General features: G+C 35.4%; 1 pseudogene; it reads right to left on the minus strand.

Moving 5' to 3' along the window:
• Positions 1–9,657: 9,657 nt before the first annotated feature.
• Positions 9,658–9,812, minus strand: LOC137852828 (U1 spliceosomal RNA; annotated as a pseudogene).
• Between the last annotated feature and the right edge of the window lie 4,697 nt (positions 9,813–14,509).

Here is a 14,509-nt window from a genome sequence, read left to right on the forward strand (position 1 = left end):
AAACAAGCAAACCAACAAAAATAATTCAGTAAGAGGAAGGGAAGAATTCATGTTAAACTAAGGAAACTCAAGTAGGCAAGAAGCAGTGGCATTCACCAGCCTGGGAATTGTTCATGACAACAGATGTTATATGTCTCAATAAATTTGGACCAGGTACCAATTCGTTCAATTATGAAATTAGTATCGAACCTAAAATAAAAGGCAATGCACCTCTTCCCTCGCTTATAAGTCACTTGGAGGTATCCATATGACAGAATTTCCCCACATAAAATGGAATTACCTCATCTTAAAACAGTATAGATATTAGATAAATTAATACTGTGAGAGAGGTTTAACATATAAAAACTATGAGATTGGGTCTATATACTAGTTCATTTGCTACCTGATCTTACCTAGAACAATCAGCTAATTTATGTATGGAAATCTTCAGATTAAGACAGAATCTGTCTTCAGCAACTCTGCCTTCTGCAACTGCAGAACTTGTCTGCAACTGTAAAAATACATATCTAAATATAGATAGTGAAATCTACACTTGCTAGTTTATAAAAATTTACAAGCTCTGCTTCTCTATTTTCAAGATTGAAGAGCCTGTAGATTCCATAAACTACATGTGGAATATACATATCAGGATATTAAACACTTTAAAAGCTGGAAGAAGTTGTAAACTTCATAAACAGAAAATACATAAAGCAGGAGGGGGAAGGAGTAAGGAAAGGTGGAAAGGATAGCAGGGAAGGAAGCCCGGAATGAAATGAAATAAAACTGAACTTAAAAGTGCAGAACTGAAATTACACTTACTTTAAGAGACCATGTCTGTGCCACTTGTCCCTCATTTTTCTTTTCCTTGCTCTTGATGGTAATATTGAAAAAAGATTAGGACTGTCTCCCACAGCTTCCTCATTGTGACCAGTTAAATTTGTTCTCTAGACATAAAGAGTATCTTTGTCATTTTAAATAAACTTCATTTGCATGTAATCCTGACACTTCCTACTCTTCCAGAAAAGCAATCTGGACCAGAACACACAGCAACATTAATGCAGCAGAGTTGAAAGAATCAAAGGAAGACATATTTTTTATTAATTATTTTTAAAAAATCAATTCAGCCTAATTCTGAATAGTTTAAATGTCTTTGATGAGAATAGAGACATGTTCAGCATGTGTACCACTGTAAATGTTTAAATGTTTCAAAGGAAGAACCTAAAATGTGATGGCATAGTTATCCTAATATATGAGTAGAGTTTAGACACCAATTGAGGGCTTGTCATAGAATTGTAGAATCATTGAGGTTGGAAAAAACCTCCAGGATCATCTAGTCCTAGTGTTACCTTTTCTTGCTGAGAAATAAAAGATACCCAATGTCAGATAGGAAATATTTAAAGATGAAGAAATATATAGTAGGACTAAGGTGGAACTGAAAATGTGGTTACTGGTATATTGTGCCTAAGCATTACTTGAAGCTTCATTTGATGTTGAAACTCCCCATCTGACCTGCGAGTTCCGATACTGCAACATTTCCTGAGTTTGCTGCTGCTGCAACAGGTAGACTGGGGATGCACAAAAAGCTGTGAGGGTACACAGCTGAAACTGAAGAAGACAAACATATATTCCATGCTCAGGAATAAAAACTGGGAGAGAGGAAAAAGGTTGTAGGAGTTTTTTGGATTCCAAGGTTCCCATTGTTTTAGACTGATTGAGCATTAAGCTGCTTGTGAAACGTAGTAAGGGATTACCTTTGCATCACTTAGTGTTTTTTGTTTGTTTGGTTGTTTCCTTTATAGTCGTTATCTTGACCCAAATGTTCCCTCAAGTTTGCTCTTTCTATTCCCTTCTCTGCTTAGTGGGGGAAAGGAAAGAATGAGTAGCTGTGTGTGAATGAGTGCTAGTCTTCTGCCCAGGGTCAACCTGCATCAAAAGTCAGGTAGGCCTTTGTAGAGAATACTTCTGTGTTTGTGCTCCATCCAGAAAGTTAGTGTAAAGATGGAAGAAGATGGAAGAAGAAGATGGAAGAAGATGGAAGAAGATGAAGCCACCTTATTATTTTCTAAAAATTCATTCGTGGATCCCGAACTGCAGTTCTTGTTGATACAATTTCAGACTTGCCTTTAGCGCCACAGTTTTTGAGAAATATGAAAGCAAATTTTGGTGTTTCTAGCTTGTGACTTAGAATAGCATTTATTTTAGATCACCAATGGTTCTGTAAGAAGGAGCGTAGATGCCTTACATAGGTTTTCATTTCATGGTTGAATTTAGGTATTACAGACTCTCTTGACTCCAGACTACGATTCCCAACTAAATAGTATAATGGCTTTACAGGGAGTCAAACAATACTGCAGAAATGAGACAAATTTTGTAATCCAATCTGATTCTCAAGACAAGATGAAAGTATCAAAGAAGAAATAAAATCAACAAAACATAGATGAGCTACAGAAGTTATCACAAAGGCGTGAATTAAAGATTAATTTTAAGACATGGAAACATTTTATTCTGGACTAGGCTCTGCAATAGAACTGGAACCAGTTTTATACAAAACACTGTTTATTGTGATGAATGTTAACTGATAAAAGAATCTCAGAGCTACCAGAGACTGAAATACATAATCTATTATCAACGCCTTCACAATGAGTTAATCTTGGAAAGCCTTAAAAACAGGAAAAAAATCTGTTATGACAGATGATAGTTAAAGACTGAAGTACCTTTTTTTTCTTTGCTTCTATTTTCCTCTTAGTTATATATATAAAGAACTCCTCATGTTAAATAGGACGAAGAACCCCTCAACCTATCCCACTACAAAAATAAAATAAAATGAAATATAAAATAAAGTAATAAAATAAAACAAAATAAATCACTGCAAAATTATTTTTCTTGGAATTGAGAAATTAAAGGATGCTGTAACAAAATACGTATCTCAGGCTTTATGAAATTCATGTCTGGCAAGACTGGCATGAGAAAAAATATGAAAATACTTACACACATACATTGATGTTGCTGATAGGTATAGTTTGTAAAGATTTTTCTGAAATACACATTTAACATTCTTTTGAGAAATGCCTCAGGTTAGAGATCTTGAATAAATTTTCTTATTTTCTTACTGTGATTTATCTCAGTTTTGGACTTAAATCTGAATTTAATTGACTTTCCAGAATACAATTTGTTGCACAATGCTGTTTCAAATGAATATGAAATAATCTGGCTTATCTAATTTATATTAAACTTTTTTCTCTGCTCTAATTACTTGAGACCGTGAATTGGAATCCATAAACATTGTACAAAGCTTTACTTGAACCTTTCACCTTCCCCCAGAATCTGTTCCCTGGATGAATAAAAAATCCAAGAACAGAAATGATTTGTTCTAAAAATATATGTTCAGATATCTATTCAACAGGTGTCTTCTTACCCACCTGACTTAGAGAATCATTCTGTTCATCCTGGCAATTCTGTACTGTAGTTAAGAGTTGGTTCAGGGATAATTTTTTGTTTGTTTGTTTGTTTGTTTGTTTGTTTTCTGCTGCACAGTGTAATATAATGGTTAAATATATATATATATATATATTATTATTTTTTTTTGGAGTTCCTAACTATATATATCAAATTGTATGAGTGTGTCACTGCACCTTTAAAGAAGACTGCTGAGTACAGAGGTTAACAGGTAACCAGGGCAATATCAAGCTGAAGCTGTCTGAAACCGATTTGGAGTTTAAATGAACACTATGATAAATGAATATTTCAATAGATTTTTAAATAAACTACTGAAATCAGGAGAAATTAAAGAAAGAATAAAAAGTTTAGAAGTACAGAAACAACACAGAAATGCACTGTAAACAAAAACAATTAGATGATGGTACCTTTGATTCTTGACACCTTGTGAAGTTGCAGCCATCTAGAGATGATCTCTTCCGGTCCCGAAGCGTAGCTCTGAGCCTGTGACCAGCACATTTTTGCCAATGGGAGATAAAATAGGAAAAAAAAAAAAAACAAAAACAGGAAGCTCCGGGACATAAGGAATTCTTCCCATGTCTGACAGGAGAGTCAGTTGGCTCTCCAGGCCCCTGACATGGATACGGCAGACAGGAAAAAACACGACCCTTTCATAGCCTTCAGCAAGCTGCTATGCTGAAACTGGAGCTAACTGAAGCTGGCTCTGCTGCTTTTATGCTTGCACCTCATGTGCATAGTCATACTGCATAATGTTCAAGGCTGGAGAATCAGTCCAACTTTGTAGTGAAATATCGATAGGATTTGCAAAAAAAGTCTTTAGTATTGACCTAACTCCTATTTCATTGATATCAGCATAAGCTTTACAGGTAATTTGGTGGAAGAAGAGCCAAGCCATTGCTAAGCACTTTTGAGAAACCCACTTTAATGATAGGGGTCTTAATTAATATGTTACAAAATATTTCCTACAATTCTAGGACTTTAGTCAAATTGTGAACTGTTCAAGGGGAACTTCTGGGAAGCTTTGGTTGAATGAGGTCTTGAACAAAACAGCATACATTCAGTGTGTTATTGTAGTGTAGCGATAAATCATATGTAAATCGTTCCATGTGTTTTTTAAGTGGAAACCAAATGCAAGAGAATAGTGAATGTTAACTTTTATTGCATATTACAATTTATTTTTAAAAAGAAGTCAGAGTAAAATTGATAGGTGTACATGCTTTTGAGGAAAAACTAGGAAGTTCATTTGCAGTTGCCTTCATAAACTAATTTATTCAGAGTTTTAACAATTAAGTAATTATTAAACATTAGAAAACAAACAGAAATATATTTGAACTGAAGTAGTATTTTGACTTACTTCATGAAGTAAGGAGAATCCAAGAGTAAAGAGAAGAGAAGAGAAGAGAAGAGAAGAGAAGAGAAGAGAAGAGAAGAGAAGAGAAGAGAAGAGAAGAGAAGAGAAGAGAAGAGAAGAGAAGAGAAGAGAAGAGAAGAGAAGAAAGAAGAGAAGAGAAGAGAAGAGAAGAGAAGAGAAGAGAAGAGAAGAGAAGAGAAGAGAAGAGAAGAGAAGAGAAGAGAAGAGAAGAGAGAGAAGAGAAGAGAAGAGAAAAAAGTTGTTGTTCTTTCTTTCTATTTTACTTATTTGGTCTCAAATTTAGCTTCAAAAGTATGAAGGTCACAAAATGAATATGCACAATAGCATATCATTTGGAGAGACTTAAACATTTAATATACAGTCACGATGTACAACTTTCTCTTGAAATCATCACTTACATTGGAGATAACAGCTGTTATATCTAAGATCAACTGAAACTGGAAGAAATGATTACAGTACAAATCTAGGCAGACACCGCTGACACAGCATAGGAAGAATAGCACAACCCTGGCTAATTACAGCAATGCATCTTCAGTAATGCTTGAAATGGGCAGGATAAGCTGTATTGCTTTTTTACCTTAAGTGTATGTCTTGATACTTGGCACATATTATGTGGTTTAACTTCAATATTTTAGTAGGTTTTGTGCTTATTTTTTGACTATTCAAAGATTCCTTTATGTCTCTTCTGGGTTTCTCTGACACCCTTATTTATTTATTTATTTATTTATTTATTTTCCTAGGATTTGGGTTTTTACTTTTCGAAACTATTCCAATTTCTTTGTCTAAAATGTCTGTATTTCACAGGTGTCTATCAGCTAAGTCAACAATGGACACAGTTACAAGGAGGTAATAGTTCCTCTCCATCAGCTGAAAGAGATTTGATGAAAACCTAGAATAAATGTAGTACCATCATCCTATTGATTAAAAAGGAGCCCATACTGGTACCATTTCTCAGGGCATACTGACTTGAGCACAGAGTTGTCCTAATGTGACTGTCTGACTTGCTGCCAAGAATTCTTTTCTTGGTTAGTCAGGCCAAGGTCTGATTGGAAAAACAGGCAGAGCAGGCTTATGTCTACAGGCAATTGATCACGTAAGGCTATCTTTTTTTCCCCCCTCCCTATGAGTCATTCTCTGAGCTTCAATTTGTTCATTTTCATAATTTTAGATCATCTAAGTGTAATTAAAAAGCCCAGACTAATGAGTAGTAACAAACAATGACCAATTTTTCTTTTATTGAATAGCATTACAGTGCTGTACATACTAAACAAAAAGAGGCAGGCAGTGAAGTATGATGCTAGACTAAAAAGAAATCAGAGTTCACTGCAGAAATATGTCATTGGTAGTAATTTCACCATAAAGTGAAAGTGTTTATTTTCAGTCTGATTCTTTTATTGAAATAAATCCTGTTCAGAGAATTTACCTACAAATGTTATTTTTGTGTATACGCAGCAAATCTTTTTAATTATCCAGTTACTCCTGAGAAAACTAGCTACCGGTGAAAAGTAATGATATGTTTGTAAAAACAAAGACTGATATTCTGTTTCTAAAGAATAAGTCATTACTGACATTTTAATTATGTAATTCCTCCTTAGACTTCTAATTTCAATACTGTTTATATATTTCATGAGGAAACTGTTATGATAGTTCTGAAAAAAATTAATATATATACTCAATGATCGTCTGAAATAGGTCTAAAAATACTGCTTAGTGTATACATGAACTTCTGAATAAAATAGTTATGGGAATAATAAGAAAATTACACAGCTGGATAACACTGAGAAAATACAAATTTTGACTGTGAATAAATTGTTACCCCAGGGGAGGTCAGGAGTAGTTTTAAAACTGAATACAGTGAAGGTCCCAGGTACTATACAGGTTGTTTACTAAAAGCCTTAAAATAGACGACAAAATGTTCTCCTGGTTTCAGATTTCTTTTCCACTAAAGAGGCAAATTCTCTTTCCCAGATGAAAAACATAAAAGGAGTCCATGTGAGAGAAACATTCTCCATGGATGATAAAAAGACAGTTCTGAGACTGGGTAGTAATCAATAAACTTCACCCTGCTTCTACAATATGGAGATCCTCTGCTTACATGTTACTGACCTGTCTAGATCTACTAACACGGATCTTGGAACCTCAAATATACCTTTAGATGGTCTTAATAACACTGGAAGGTTACTTTATTTTTCCATGAAGTATAAACAATATGGTGCAGTATAAACACTTTGTTTTAGAAAGAAAAATAAAAAATGAAAAACTCTGAATCTTAAAAATCCACTTAGTAAGTAGATCCCTCTTCTCTCCTGTTGTTTTGGACTTCATGGATTTATTCAATTTCTACAGAATATTTTATGTTTTTAATTGTGTTTTAAATATATTGACTTTTCAGATTGCTTAAATATATTCAGGACAGAGCGCAACTGTTCAGTCTCTCTCAAAATATGCTCTTAATGCTTTGTTTACTTTTCCAGCATCTTCTAGACAAAATCAGTTTTAGAGAAGAGCAGCCTGGGCAATGGAGAGAAGACGCGTTTTGAGACAGATGCAGTGTAAGTCTTGCAACATGTGGGGTGATGAGGATAAACTTCTAATATAGACACTGACAAAGTCCCCATGGGTGTAAAGTTGACTCACTCCCCAGATATTCATTGGTTATATTAAACACTGTGCAGGTCAGAACTTTGTGTTATACTTCTTTTTTTTTTTTTTTTTTTTTTTTTTTTTCCCAGCTTTAGATATAGTTATGAATAAATATATCTTGTTTTTCTTTTGCTGAGCTACTTGTGGATACTTGTCTGGAGTTTGATTCATGTTTCTGTGTACTTCTTAATCATAACTGAATTAAAGCCTGAAATAAATGTATGTGATATATCATCACTGGCATGTAAATATTTTCTTATTGCATTAACTAGTAAAGAGTAATGTTTATACCTAATCTTTAATTTATCTAACCTCCTAAAATCATGCTATACAAGTGTGAGACAAAGTCTTAGCAAAGTCAGAGTCTTCATATGTGAGTTGGTTTTCCTGTACGTCCTTCTTATTTCCTTCTTTCCTTCTTATTTCTGCAATGTTCAGTCTGGAGAAAAAGAATCTGATCAGAATAGGCTAAGCGGGAATCAAGGGGATTTTTTTTTTAATTTTATTTTTTTTTCCTGAATAATCATGCCAGAAGGTGAAGATGCTTGAATAGTCTCAGAAATCTTTCTCTGGCTCAAAGGAAAGATTTAAAATCTTGGTCATTGTAAGGATTTGGGTAGACCTGTGCGGTGTCAAGAGTTGGACGAGATGATCCTTAAGGGTCCCTTCCAACTCAGGATATTCTATGATTCTATGATTCTATGATTTTTCTTTCACCATGTAGCAAGTGGTCACTGAATATGGAAGGCAAGCCATTTATTAACAGATCCTCACTTTTAAAAGTATATAACACACATTTCCCAGACCATCTTCTATACCTATTTAAGATGGTCTCTTAGGAAAGCAGTGATGCCTCACTCCAAGATCAAATCTGAGTCCAATCTGAAAACAGAAGCAATAGTTAGCAGAGTACATAATTTTTAGCATTTCTACAAACCACAACATAGCGTCTCATATTTTTTTTGGACAAGGAGTTACAATTTGTGTGTGTATAGTTTGTGAAGTGTGAACTTAGGAATTTTATTAAAAAGCATGGGACTATCTGTCCACATCCTGCAATAGATTACATTGCTCTGGATGTTGTGTGTGCTGATGTTAAACACAAGTTTAACACAAGTTAAACACAAGTTTAACATCAGCATAATTGACAGCAGGCTATGAGCTTCTGAATTAGGAAACTCTTTTTACAACATTTTTGAAGCCTGATTTAGTTTCTGAATGCAAGAATTCAACTCATTCAGCTTCTACTTGACAGACACTGACTGTAATGAACACTGGGAGTAAGGAAACCATGTTTCTCAGACTAAAACTAATTTACTAGTTTGTTTAGTCCAAAGAATGATTTTTTTTGCCACTACAATAATTTTCTTTTCTTTTTACTTGATCTCTAAATCTGAATTTGCAAAGTGTGGATAATCCTGTTGCATAATCTCTAATTTTATGGTTTAAGGATTTAATTCCTGATATGTTACAATAGTTTTATGGCCAGAAGATGTTGCCATCAAATAGCCAGAAGTGGTTCTGAAGACTAATAAAACCAAACATGGCATGCTACCTTTTGTATATAATTCTTTTAGTTCTGTTTAATATTTTAACTCATGTTGCACGCAGACAACAGCTTCATTCCTAACTGTGGGATGCCAGGAAAAAGCAAGTATCACATCATCCAGTCTTCTAAAATGGAAGTCAGTCTACTACGAACCTGTCCTCAGTGATAACCATTCCTTTTGTGCAAGAAAACACTCTTGTCTTTGTTTGCTTTCTCATCAGCTGTCTTCCTGTCACTGGGGGGGGAGGGAGAGGGGAGTGGGAGAGGGGAGGCTGTAGGGTGGGTCAAGCAGAATCTGCCTTTCATAAACCCATGCTGCCTGGGTCTGCATAGCTGTTTGTGCTGTACATGCTGTATGATGGTATTCGAAATGATCTGCTCCACGACCTTCCTTGACAGGCCTGTAGTTCCCTGGATCTTCCTCCCTGTCTTTGTAGATGGATATCATATTTGTTAACATTCAGACAACCAGGACCTCTAAAGTTAACCAGGACTGTTGAGAAATTATTGAAAGTGCCTTGGTGAGGCACTTCTGCCAGCTTCTTCAATACCTGATAAGCTCGGTACATCTGAAAAGGCCTGCAACTGTGCCTTCAAGATTGCATTCTTGAAGGATGTCCAGCCTTCCTTTTATCTTTAGAACTGAAGATAAAATTTTCAGGGGAGAGCACAAATGCAGTTCCCCACTCCCACAATTTCTGAATTTCCTGCGCTTGGAAAAGTCACAGGAGTCAGCAAACCAGTGTGCAGGGGATGAGCCTCAGCCTAGGAGCTGCCTGCCTAATCATATTGTCTCCCCTGCCAGGTAAGTATGGATGAATGGATGGATGAATGGAATTCCAGCAGTAAGATTACATAGGCCATGATTCTGTAGGAATTAAAAAATATAAAGAGCAAATTCAGGCTCACATGAATGAAACACCAAGCCTACATTGAAAGTAGAGTATCTGCTTAATAATATACTTTAATGCTGCCTTCATAATACTGAGGAGTCATATCTACAGACATTAAGTGTAGTCTGATCAATGTCAAAAACAGAAGCTTTATAATTCTTCTGGTCTATAACAATGTCTATGATTGTGAATGTAATTTCCCAATTGCATAGATTTCAGTAGAGCTGTATCACCCTATAAACACATCTCTGGTTATAAATCTACTAATGCTCTGCATGAATTTTTTTTCATTTTTCCTTGAACCACAGCTAAATTTCACAAAATAATTTTTCAAAGTATATTATCTCACTTTTATTTATTTATTTTCTTTCAGACTGAATCTTATTTTAGTGTTGCTCATAATGATAATCATTGAAGAAACCTCTGTTTTTGTAGAATATGAAGGTAAATGAATACAGGTTAAAATTTAAGCTATATCTGGATGTAACACATTGTTTTATACAAAACCAAAGTAATTTTTCAAGTAAGATTCTGTGAAGCTCTGTATGAACCACTAACAATAAAGTTCAGTTATATAACATCTGTCTCATTCCTTTAACCTGAAGTTACTCCACTTTATCTCTATCTGGGGTCCAAGAGTGCTTATAGGATTCACTGAAATAGTTCTGCTATCCTTTGATGTTAATTTGAAAAGACACACAGTAGTCAATAAATAAGTAAATTATGAGGTAAATTATCATATGGTTTGGATGAGAAAGAATGTTAGATGAAACCTCCCAAGTGAAGAAACTTTCTAAACACACCAAGCTTGTTGTACAAATGAAAATATGTTTCAGTCTCTGCAATGTTCTTTAATAACCATACAGAACATGCAAACAGAGAAGCTCCCTGTATTTTTCCAGTGATGTTTACATGTACCACTTATTTCCAGATAATTGACAGCTGGAGATTGTTTTAAGAATCCACATGTGTTGATATATTTTTCATGGGAAGACTGGGAATTAAAGATTCTCTTCTCCTTCATTCTTCCTTGTCACATTGATGTGAGATATTTTTCTTATTTTCTTAGCAGATTAAAATCGTTTTAAAGATTGTCTTCTCTTGAAGACCAGTTTTATTGAACAATCAAATTTTCACATCAGTTTGTATACCATAGAGATCCAACTCTCACCTTTTCAACTTTGTAACTTCCCTTGTTCATACAGAAGAAAGCAATTTTATTTAGAAAGTGTTCTATGCTGGACACAGTAGAAAGTATAAAAGAGAGAGAGCATAAATAATAAATAAAAAATACATGTGGGAATCAGAATTCATGATTAATTAATTAATGACTAATTAATTAATTAATTAATGACTAATGAAGAAAGTAGACATTCTAAAAATCACCAATGCCAGTTTAGTAACCTTCAATAAATTATTGCCTTTTTTTTTTTTTCTCTGAAAATCATCAAACCAGAATTCAGATTTTACTAATCAAATAATCAGAAGGAAAAGATATGTGTAATGGATACTTTACCAAGTATATTGTGCAGAATATAAATAATGCAATACATTGTATTACTCATAAATCAGCACAAAATGTTCTGAAATGATTTTTGAAATCATACCACCTATTTTATTGTGTCCTGACCCTTCTGAACCCTCACATCAGCTTAACTCAAACCCCTGTAGGGGTCATATCACTCATTCATGCAGAGTTTTATTAGTACATAATTTTCTTCAGATTTAATTGTTTATTAATCATACTGTGTGATGAGGGTAAAAAAGAATGTAATTAGCTCAATACCTCATGCAGTACATGCCAATACTTTCCAGAACAATATACTAAATAAAAATAGTGGAAAAACATTCCTAACCTATTCCTATAATGTAAACCATTTAACAGCTAATCAGTTGAATACCATGGCAATATGCTGAGAAAGTATGCAAAATAAAATACTCCTAGCTGAAAGTTCTCTCAGTGGAAACTTTAAACAGTTAGTCTGTTTTTTAAAAAGTAAGCAAGACTTGCATTTGAAATAGAATTTACAATAGACAGTTATTAAGTAAACATAAATATTTTTCTTATATAAACTGAATATCTGCAACCTTGGTCAACAAACTGATTTTCTGAAAGACTTTGTTTTGAATGTATTAGAATATCTCTTTTAAATATTTAAGTATATGTAGGGGCTGCAAAGATTTGAAAGTCAAGATCATGCTTGATAGAATTGCTCAGAGAACTCATCTGGGCACTGACACCATATATATGCAAATTTAACTGTCTGTCTACATAAGGCACATTGAAATCAAGGATGTGCTTTGCTTTTGTTCTTTTGACAAACATATCTGTCCAGCATCTCTATTTGCTGCTAGTAAGACATCTGTCAGTGACTCAAATATTTCTGGAAGAGAAAGTAAAAACCTGCAAGAATTGCAAGCATCTTGAAAAAAAATAGCTTAAAAATTTGCAAACATATCCAAAGCTGACATGTCAATTAAAAAGATACTACTGGCTGCATAGTGTTGCAGATCTGCTCTGATAAGAGCGAACCTACCTCTCACTTATCAGAAACACTTGACCACAGTGAATTACTGGGCCTTCCATTTGTATTTATTTATTTATTTATTTATTTTTATTCAAGCAATTGTTGCAGGCAAAAGATGGGAAGTCCACCTGTGTGGAACTGATTTGTGAGCACAGATATGAATCTCAGAACATGGAACAAAAAACCCTCTATTTTAAACTTCCTCTCAAAACAGTATAGTGATCATATCACTGGCTCTTTTCCACTGGCTTTAACAAAGGATTATGGCAGGTGAAAGTGCTGACATGTAGCAAAGCAGAACTTTAAGAGACAACTCACAAAGTAATGAGGTCCGAGCAGGTAGATGACCTGGTCTGCCTGGTGGCAGAGTTTAAGGAGGAGGTGGAGAGGTTGAGGGACATCAGGGAGTGTGAGCGGGAGATAGACTGGTGGAGCAACTCCCTGCCAGGCCTGAAGGAGAGGTACCAGGGTGAGACACCCCAAATGGGGGTGGACCCCCTGCCCTGTCGCAGTTGGGCAGAGGGAGGGGATCTCGGAGTTGAGGAGGAATGGAGACAGGTCCCTGCTCGACCTCACAGGCAACACTCCCCCCTACTGGCCCCAGATTCCCAGGTGCCCTTACACAACAGGTTTGAGGCCCTGGAGCTTGAGAGACCGATGGGTAAGGATGAGGTAGTAGGTCTACCCAGGAGGATGCCTAGGGCAAGGAAGTCAACTCCACGCCTCAAGACTGCCTCCACCAAGAAAGATAGAAGGGTAATCATTGTAGGTGACTCCCTTCTCAGGTGGGAAAAGGACGAGGTTGAGGGTCTGGACAGTAGTCTGAACCTAGGAAGCAACCCTGCAAAGCGTGTCAAGATTGGGGGAAGTACTGAGCATAGGGATCGGGGCCGGGCGGAGCACTGCATCACAACCAGTTCCACAAAAAAATAATTGAGAGTCTTAGTGATCAGAGACTCCTTGCTGAGGGGCACTGAGGCTCACATTCATCAGTGTGTATAAATACCTGAGGTGTGGGAGACAGAGGGATTTGGCAAACCTCTTTTCAGTGGTTTGTGGGGACAGGACAAGGGGTAATGGCCACAAGATTGAGCACAGGAAGTTTCGCACCAACATGCAAAAGAACTTCATCACCGTGAGGGTGATGGAGCACTGGAACAGGTTGCCCAGGGAGGTTGTGGAGTCTCCGTCTCTGGAGATATTCAAGGCTGGTCTGGATGCCTACCTGGGCAGCCTGCTGTAAGGAACCTGATTTGGCAGGGGGATTGGACCCAATGATCTTTCGAGGTCCCTTCCAACCCTTCAGTTCTGTGATTCTGTAATTTAGGGACATTATGATGTTTCTCTAGAAGATGATGTGTAAATACCCCTTGGTAATTCATTTTAGCATTACTAGTTTAGGTCTGATCACAGCCATCTGTTGGCTACAGCTCTACAAAACCATATATTTTTTTAAGGTAGTTCCACTGTGAACAAAAGGGGAATTATGTATTTGTGGAAGAGGTGAAAAAAAGAGGTGATAATTAATTGATTTAAGAATCAATAAACTTTCTTTGCAAGTGGTAAGTTGGCCAATTAATTTGATGAATACTGCTTCTTTTTGAGAATATAATCATTCTTCTTGCTCGAAATTTTCAGTAAAATCCCGCATATGTTTGTGATACTGTTAAATCAAATGAGATAACAATGGTAAAACAACTATTTCTTTACATTTATTTACATTATATTTACATATTTATGATTTACATAATGAGGAAACAATTCTGCCACAAGCAATTTTGAAAGATTCTGGGGATCTTTTACAGCTTTATTTGGATAAATTATTTTACCTTTCTAGTATCTCTCCTTACTCATCCTTCAAACCCACGGCTTCACTGTTCTAAGCCTGTCTGATTCTTTTTAGGGTGGTATATATATGTACTTGACATATATTATAATGACTATTTTATGCTTTTTCTAAGAATTCCAAAAAGAAACAAACAATCAAACAAATATTTTTTTATAAAACAAAAACAAAAACATTTAAAAAGTAAAATCAGTAAAAAAAAGTAAAACATTTTCTGTATCCTTAGAATCCTTATTATTTTCC

The sequence above is a fragment of the Anas acuta genome, chromosome 2 (assembly GCF_963932015.1).
Source record: "Anas acuta chromosome 2, bAnaAcu1.1, whole genome shotgun sequence".
Classification (NCBI taxonomy): Eukaryota; Metazoa; Chordata; class Aves; order Anseriformes; family Anatidae; genus Anas; species Anas acuta.